This window comes from Oncorhynchus keta, chromosome 25 (genome assembly GCF_023373465.1).
Source record: "Oncorhynchus keta strain PuntledgeMale-10-30-2019 chromosome 25, Oket_V2, whole genome shotgun sequence".
Classification (NCBI taxonomy): Eukaryota; Metazoa; Chordata; class Actinopteri; order Salmoniformes; family Salmonidae; genus Oncorhynchus; species Oncorhynchus keta.
The window spans coordinates 42,042,600-42,050,099 of NC_068445.1; the positions used below are offsets into that span (position 1 = coordinate 42,042,600).

Genomic DNA, 7,500 nt, shown 5'->3' on the forward strand with positions numbered 1-7,500 from the left:
CCATCTGCACTGCACTGTTCTAGCATTCCATCTGCACTGCACTGTTCTAGCATTCCATCTACACTGTTCTAGCATTCCATCTGCACTGCACTGTTATAGCATTCCATCTGCACTGTTCTAGAATTCCATCTGCACTGCACTGTTCTAGCATTCCATTTACACTGTTCTAGCATTCCATATGCACTGCACTGTTCTAGCATTCCATTTACACAGTTCTAGCATTCCATTTACACTGTTCTAGAATTCCATTTACACAGTTCTAGCATTCCATTTACACTGTTCTAGCATTCCATTTACACTGTTCTAGAATTCCATTTACACTGTTCTAGCATCCCATCTGCACTGCACTGTTCCAGCATTCCATCTGCACTGCACTGTTCTAGCATTCCATCTGCACTGCACTGTTCTAGCATTCCATCTGCACTGCACTGTTATAGCATTCCATCTGCACTGCACTGTTATAGCATTCCATCTGCACTGCACTGTTCTAGCATTCCATCTACACTGTTCTAGCATTCCATCTGCACTGTTCTAGAATTCCATCTACACTGTTCTAGCATTCCATCTGCACTGTTCTAGCATTCCATCTACACTGTTCTAGCATTCCATCTGCACTGCACTGTTCTAGCATTCCATCTGCACCCATAGGCCTCTCGTCAAAAGTACTGCACATTATAGGAAAGGTTTCCGTTTGGGAGAGAATGTAAGAGACCTGGATAAAAAAGTAGCTTTCTGAGTTAAACAATAGAAAGCGAGGAGAGAGAGAGAGTCTTCCTGCCTCCTGTCTCCACGGAGTTAAAGTGTCATCAATAAGCCGAGGGGTATAATAATAACATGCAATTACATCCAGCAAAACCCCATGACTCCCACGTCTCAGACAGGACCGCTAGCAGACACATTATTTATCTTGTCCACTGCAAATAGCACAGCCCACAGCCCTGGTGTGTATCTCTGTGTGTGTGTGTGTGTGTGTGTGTGTGTAGGAGGGGGCGGGAGACTCAGTAGGGTAAGGCGTCCCATTGTGGTGGTGGCCCAGGGAAAGTAAGCATGCTTTCCTGCCTCCCTCCTCTCCTCCCTCCTTCCTCCCTCCCCCTCCCTCCCCCCCTCCCTCTCCTCCCTCCCTCCCTCCCTCCCTCCCTCCCTCCCTCCCTCCCTCCCTCCCTCCCTCCCTCCCTCCCTCCCTCCCTCCCTCCCCCTCCCTCCCTCCCTCCCTCCCTCCCTCTAATCTAATGCTCCCTCCCTCCCTCCTCTCTGCTCTCTCTTCCTCCCTTTAATCTAATGCTCCCTCCTCTCTCTGCTCTCTCCCTTCCTTCCTCTATTCTAATACTCCCTCCCTCCCCTCTCTGCTCTCTCTTCCTCCCTTTAATCTAATGCTCCCTCCCCTCCCTCCCTCCCTCCCTCCTAATGCTCCCTCCCTCCCTCTCCTTCCTCCCTTTAATCTAATGCTCCCTCCTCCCTCCCTCCCTTCCCTACCTCCTAATGCCCTCCCTCCTCCTCTCCCTCCCTTCCTCCCTCTAATCTAATGCTCTCTCCCTCCTCTCTCTGCTCTCTCCCTTCCCTCTAATCTAATGCTCCCTCCCTCCTCTCTCTGCTCTCTCCCTCGCTCCCTCCTCTCTCTGCTCTCTCCCTCCCTCCCTCCCTCCCTCCCTCCCTCCCTCCCTCCCTCCCTCCCTCCCTCCCTCCCTCCCTCCCTCCCTCCCTCTAATCTAATGCTCCCTCCCTCCTCTCTCCCTCCCTCTATTCTAATGCTCTCTCTTCCTCCCTTTAATCTAATGCTCCCTCCCTCCTCTGTCTGCTCTCTCCCTTCCTACCTTATCCCTCCTCTAATCTAATGCTCCCTCCATCATCCCCTCTCTGCTCTCTCCCTTCCTCCCCCTCCCTCTAATCTAATGCTCCCTCCCTCCTCTCTCTGCTCTCTCCCTTCCTCCTCTAATCTAATGCTCCCTCCATCATCCCTCTCTGCTCTCTCCCTTCCTCCCCCTCCCTCTAATCTAATGCTCCCTACCTCCTCTCTCTGCTCTCTCCCTTCCTCCCTCTAATCTAATGCTCCCTCCATCATCCCTCTCTGCTCTCTCCCTTCCTCCCCCCCTCCCTCTAATCTAATGCTCCCTCCCTCCTCTCTCTGCTCTCTCCCTTCCTCCCTCCTCCCTCTAATCTATTGCTCCCTCCCTCCTCTCTCTGCTCTCTCCCTTCCTCCCTCTAATCTATTGCTCCCTCCCTCCTCTCTCTGCTCTCTTCCACCCTCTAATCTAATGCTCCCTCCCTCCCCTCTCTGCTCTCTCTTATCTAATGCGCCCTCCCTCCCCTCTCTGCTCTCTCTTCCTCCCTCTAATCTAATGCTCCCTCCCTCCTCTCTCTGCTCTCTCTTCCTCCCTCTAATCTAATGCTCCCTCCCTCCTCTCTCTGCTCTCTCTTCCTCCCTCTAATCTAATGCTCCCTCCCTCCTCTCTCTGCTCTCTCCCTTCCTACCTTATTCCTCCCTCTAATCTAATGCTCCCTCCCTCCTCTCTCTGCTCTCTCTTCCTCCCTCTAATCTAATGCTCTCTCCCTCCTCTCTCTGCTCTCTCCCTCCTCTCTCTGCTCTCTCCTTCCTACCTTATTCCTCCCTCTCCTCCCTCCCTCCCTCCTCCTCCCCTCCCTCCTCTCTCTGCCTCCCTTCCTACCTTATTCCTCCCTCTAATCTAATGCTCCCTCCCTCCCTCTCTCTGCTCTCTCCCTTCCTCCTCCCTCTAATCTAATGCTCCCTCCCTCCTCTCTCTGCTCTCTCCCTTCCTACCTTATCCCTCCCTCTAATCTAATGCTCCCTCCCTCCTCTCTCTGCTCTCTCCCTTCCTACCTTATTCCTCCCTCTAATCTAATGCTCCCTCCCTCCTCTCTCTGCTCTCTCCCTTCCTACCTTATCCCTCCCTCTAATCTAATGCTCCCTCCCTCCTCTCTCTGCTCTCCCTTCCCCTTATTCCTCCCTCTAATCTAATGCTCCCTCCCTCCTCTCTCTGCTCTCTCCTTCCTACCTTATCCCTCCCTCTAATCTAATGCTCCCTCCCTCCTCTCTCTGCGTCCCATGGTGGTAACATGCTTTCCTGCCTCCCTCCTCTCTCTATCTCCCTCCCTTCCTCCCTCCCTCTAATCTAATGCTCTCTCCCCCTCTCTCTGCTATCCTCCCTCCCTCCCTCCCTCCCTCCCTCCCTCCCTCCCTCCCTCCCTCCCTCCCTCCTCCCCCTCCCTCCCTCCCTCCCTCCCTCCCTCCCTCCCTCCCTCCCTCCCTCCCTCTAATCTAATGCTCCCTCCCTCCTCCTCTCTGCTCTCTTCCTCCCTTTAATCCTCCCTCCTCTCTCTCTCTCCCTTCCTACCTCTAATCTAATGCTCTCTCCCTCCCTCTCTCTGCTCCCTCTAATCTAATGCTCCCTCCTCCTCTCTCTGCTCTCTTCCACCCTCTAATCTAATGCTCCCTCCCTCCCCTCCCTCTTCCACCCTCTAATGCTCCCTCCCTCCCCTCTCTGCTCTCTTATCTAATGCTCCCTCCCTCCTCTCTCCTCCTCTTCCTCCCTCTAATCTAATGCTCCCTCTCCTCCTCTCTCTGCTCTCTCTTCCTCCCTCCTCCCTCCCTCCTCTCTCTGCTCCCTCCCTCCTCTCTCTGCTCTCTCTCCTTCTCTCTCTCTCTTCCACCCTCTAATCTAATGCTCCCTCCCTCCTCTCTCTGCTCTCTCTTCCTCCCTCTAATCTAATGCTCCCTCCCTCCCTCTCTGCTCTCTCTTCCTCCCTCTAATCTAATGCTCCCTCCCTCCTCTCTCTGCTCTCTCTTCCTCCCTCTAATCTAATGCTCCCTCCCTCCTCTCTCTGCTCTCTCCTTCCTACTTTATTCCTCCCTCTAATCTAATGCTCCCCTCTCCTCTCTTCCTCCCTCTGCTCCCTCTCCTCTCTCTGCTCTCTCCTTCCTACTTTATTCCTCCCTCTAATCTAATGCTCCCTCCCCTCTCTGCTCTCTCTTCCTCCTCTAATCTAATGCTCTCTCCCTCCTCTCCTCTCCTCCTCTCTCTGCTCTCTCTTCCTCCCTCTAATCTAATGCTCCCTCCCTCCTCTCTCTGCTCTCTCTTCCTCCCTCTAATCTAATGCTCTCTCCCTCCTCTCTCTGCTCTCTCCCTCCTCTCTCTGCTCTCTCCCTCCTCTCTCTGCTCTCTCCCTTCTTACCTTATCCCTCCCTCTAATCTAATGCTCCCTCCATCATCCCTCCCTCCCTCATAGACCCACAGGCCCAGACATCATTAATCTACCACACTAAACAGTGCCACAGCCTCACTAGAAAGTTAGGTTCAAGAGCCAGGCCTGCAGTTTGAGTTTGAGTTTGAGTTTATTTTATTTTTACAGGGACAGTGCACATTAATCAACGTTTCAGTAAAAGTGCTGGTTTTAGCCAGCCGGCTAATTTTCAACCGCAGTCCCTGGGCAGGTTATGAAAAACAATGACAATATAGACAATAGAGACATAGGACAAGCAAGACGTAGCATACAGACAGAGCAACATAGAACAAGCAAGACGTAGCATACAGACAGAGCAACATAGGACAAGCAAGACATAGCATACAGACAGAGCAACATAGGACAAGCAAGACATAGCATACAGACAGAGCAACATAGGACAAGTAAGACGTAGCATACAGACAGAGCAACATAGAACAAGCACGACGTAGCATACAGACAGAGCAACATAGGACAAGCAAGACGTAGCATACAGACAGAGCAACATAGAACAAGCAAGATGTAGCATACAGACAGAGCAACATAGAACAAGCAAGACGTAGCATACAGACAGAGCAACATAGAACAAGCCAGACGTAGCATACAGACAGAGCAACATAGAACAAGCAAGACGTAGCATACAGACAGAGCAACATAGGACAAGCAAGACGAAGCATACAGACAGAGCAACATAGAACAAGCAAGACGAAGCATACAGACAGAGCAACATAGGACAAGCAAGACATAGCATACAGACAGAGCAACATAGAACAAGCAAGACGAAGCATACAGACAGAGCAACATAGGACAAGCAAGACGTAGCATACAGACAGAGCAACATAGGACAAGCAAGACATAGCATACAGACAGAGCAACATAGAACAAGCAAGACGAAGCATACAGACAGAGCAACATAGAACAAGCAAGACAAGCATACAGACAGAGCAACATAGGACAAGCAAGACATAGCATACAGACAGAGCAACATAGAACAAGCAAGACGAAGCATACAGACAGAGCAACATAGGACAAGCAAGACATAGCATACAGACAGAGCAACATAGAATAAGCAAGACGTAGCATACAGACAGAGCAACATAGAACAAGCAAGACGTAGCATACAGACAGAGCAACATAGAACAAGCAAGACGTAGCATACAGACAGAGCAACATAGAACAAGCAAGACGAAGCATACAGACAGAGCAACATAGAACAAGCAAGACGAAGCATACAGACAGAGCAACATAGGACAAGCAAGACATAGCATACAGACAGAGCAACATAGAACAAGCAAGACACAGACAGAGCAACATAGAACAAGCAAGACATAGCATACAGACAGAGCAACATAGAACAAGCAAGACATAGCATACAGACAGAGCAACATAGAACAAGCAAGACGTAGCATACAGACAGAGCAACATAGAACAAGCAAGACGAAGCATACAGACAGAGCAACATAGGACAAGCAAGACATAGCATACAGACAGAGCAACATAGGACAAGCAAGACATAGCATACAGACAGAGCAACATAGGACAAGCAAGACATAGCATACAGACAGAGCAACATAGGACAAGCAAGACGTAGCATACAGACAGAGCAACATAGGACAAGCAAGACATAGCATACAGACAGAGCAACATAGAACAAGCAAGACGTAGCATACAGACAGAGCAACATAGAACAAGCAAGACGTAGCATACAGACAGAGCAACATAGAACAAGCAAGACGTAGCATACAGACAGAGCAACATAGGACAAGCAAGACATAGCACACAGACAGAGCAACATAGAACAAGCAAAACGTAGCATACAGACAGAGCAACATAGAACAAGCAAGACAGCATACAGACAGAGTAACATAGGACAAGCAAGACGTAGCATACAGACAGAGCAACATAGGACAAGCAAGACGTAGCATACAGACAGAGCAACATAGGACAAGCAAGACGTAGCATACAGACAGAGAAACATAGGACAAGCAAGACGTAGCATATAGACAGAGCAACATAGAACAAGCAAGACGTAGCATACAGACAGAGCAACATAGGACAAAAAGCAGCAAGACAAAATTCATTAAAGCAACAACAAAGTGTTTCCACACCTCACAAGTTACAGACAACAGACATGGAAAGCAGCAACACACAGCTAGGGACCATGTTCACAAATCTGATTGGCCTTTAGACATGTCTTTGTGAAAGTTTTGTGCAGTTAAGTCTGATGATAGTGTGGGAAGCTCTCACTGAGAAAACAAATTTACTAAAGGTGTTTTTCCTTAAGGGAACTATACTATACAGTCATTACACTATCCCTTTCCTCCTCCACCTCCTCTCATCAAGAGCCTGCAGTCATTACACTATCCCTCTCCTCCTCCACCTCCTCTCCTCTAGAGCCTGCAGTCATTACACTATCCCTCTCCTCCTCCACCTCCTCTCCTCAAGAGCCTGCAGTCATTACACTATCCCTCTCCTCCTCCACCTCCTCTCCTCAAGAGCCTGCAGTCATTACACTATCCCTCTCCTCCTCCACCTCCTCTCCTCTAGAGCCTGCAGTCATTACACTATCCCTCTCCTCCTCCACCTCCTCTCATCAAGAGCCTGCAGTCATTACACTATCCCTCTCCTCCTCCACCTCCTCTCCTCAAGAGCCTGCAGTCATTACACTATCCCTCTCCTCCTCCACCTCCTCTCATCAAGAGCCTGCAGTCATTACACTATCCCTCTCCTCCTCCACCTCCTCTCCTCTAGAGCCTGCAGTCATTACACTATCCCTCTCCTCCTCCACCTCCTCTCCTCAAGAGCCTGCAGTCATTACACTATCCCTCTCCTCCTCCACCTCCTCTCCTCAAGAGCCTGCAGTCATTACACTATCCCTCTCCTCCTCCACCTCCTCTCATCAAGAGCCTGCAGTCATTACACTATCCCTCTCCTCCTCCACCTCCTCTCCTCAAGAGCCTGCAGTCATTACACTATCCCTCTCCTCCTCCACCTCCTCTCCTCTAGAGCCTGCAGTCATTACACTATCCCTCTCCTCCTCCACCTCCTCTCCTCTAGAGCCTGCAGTCATTACACTATCCCTCTCCTCCTCCACCTCCTCTCATCAAGAGCCTGCAGTCATTACACTATCCCTCTCCTCCTCCACCTCCTCTCCTCAAGAGCCTGCAGTCATTACACTATCCCTCTCCTCCTCCACCTCCTCTCCTCAAGAGCCTGCAGTCATTACACTATCCCTCTCCTCCTCCACCTCCTCTCCTCAAGAGC

The 7,500-nt window shown here is 50.4% G+C and overlaps 1 protein-coding gene and 1 long non-coding RNA gene across 2 annotated transcripts in view; one reads left to right on the top strand and one right to left on the bottom strand.

Annotated features, from left to right (window-relative positions):
* The window catches only part of LOC118379418 (extracellular matrix organizing protein FRAS1-like), a 420,646-nt gene that overhangs the window by 33,575 nt on the left and 379,571 nt on the right, over positions 1-7,500 (top strand).
* LOC127911813 (uncharacterized) overlaps positions 6,612-7,500 on the bottom strand; it is a 1,209-nt gene continuing 320 nt past the window's right edge. The window contains exons 1-3 of the long non-coding RNA XR_008079464.1: positions 7,178-7,500; positions 6,872-7,126; positions 6,612-6,769 (exon numbers count right to left, since the gene is read on the bottom strand). The exon at positions 7,178-7,500 is cut by the window's right edge and continues 320 nt beyond it. This is a non-coding gene — a long non-coding RNA (uncharacterized LOC127911813). The remainder of the gene's footprint in view (positions 6,770-6,871; positions 7,127-7,177) is intronic.